Source organism: Chiloscyllium plagiosum, unplaced genomic scaffold (genome assembly GCF_004010195.1).
Source record: "Chiloscyllium plagiosum isolate BGI_BamShark_2017 unplaced genomic scaffold, ASM401019v2 scaf_66667, whole genome shotgun sequence".
Classification (NCBI taxonomy): domain Eukaryota; kingdom Metazoa; phylum Chordata; class Chondrichthyes; order Orectolobiformes; family Hemiscylliidae; genus Chiloscyllium; species Chiloscyllium plagiosum.
Genome location: NW_025168823.1, coordinates 1 through 852, shown reverse-complemented (window position 1 = coordinate 852; position 852 = coordinate 1). Strand labels below are relative to the sequence as shown.

Genomic DNA, 852 nt, shown 5'->3' with positions numbered 1-852 from the left:
CATTGCTGTTGCTGATTGAATGAGCCACTAACGTGTGAATTGCTCCAAAACATGATTCAGGATATCTGGTGCCAATTCTCGCACGTTGAATAACGATTGACAGCTTCCAAATGAGGTCTTTCTTAGACGACCTTGGGGTACATTTGACAGACAGACAAGTTCAGGAATACGTGGTGCGCTGTGACACCAGAGAATCTGCTTCTTTCCTGTCTTTGAACCGAGCCGCCTGCGCAAGGAAGGCACTGCTTTTCATGAAAGGATCAGAAGGCGGTAACTACACTCTCCAACAGAATGGCATATGATCAGAACCAGGTTGGATAAAAACTTAACAACGCTTTGCACTGTAATGAAATGGAATTGCATTACATTTCACGACGAGAACAGATTTGTTGAAGGAAATTCGAAGGCAGGTTTGCAGATGGGAAAGATGCAAGAAAGCTCAGCTCTTGTCCATGTAAAAGGCTGCAGTTGAAGAACAAAGCAGTTTCTGCCCAGTTTCGAACTGGGGACCTTTCGCGTGTGAGGCGAACGTGATGACCACTACACTACAGAAACGAGCCACTGCCGCCCGTGCTCCGGCCCTGTGGCGTCCAGCACTGAAAGTTGAATCCGTTCTCCGTTTCACCTTTCTGTTTCCGATAGCTCGTTATAGTCCAGCGTAATCGACATCTTGAAAATGTAAAAAAGACACTTAGAATTGATGACAAGCTATAGATAAAGATGTCGTCGATGTTTGTACCGTGGGGCGAGATGGACTAGACTGGTGGAATAAACTTTCCCTGCTGCGTAACAGCTGCGACATGACCTTATTGAAGGGTGTTAAACTGAGTATTTACGTGTTTTACCCAAGTT

The 852-nt window shown here is 45.5% G+C and overlaps 1 non-coding gene across 1 annotated transcript; it reads right to left on the bottom strand.

The window, feature by feature from the left end:
* Nucleotides 1–482: 482 nt before the first annotated feature.
* Nucleotides 483–555, bottom strand: trnav-cac. Its single transcript has one exon. It is a non-coding gene; the product is annotated as a tRNA-Val (tRNA).
* Nucleotides 556–852: the final 297 nt, after the last annotated feature.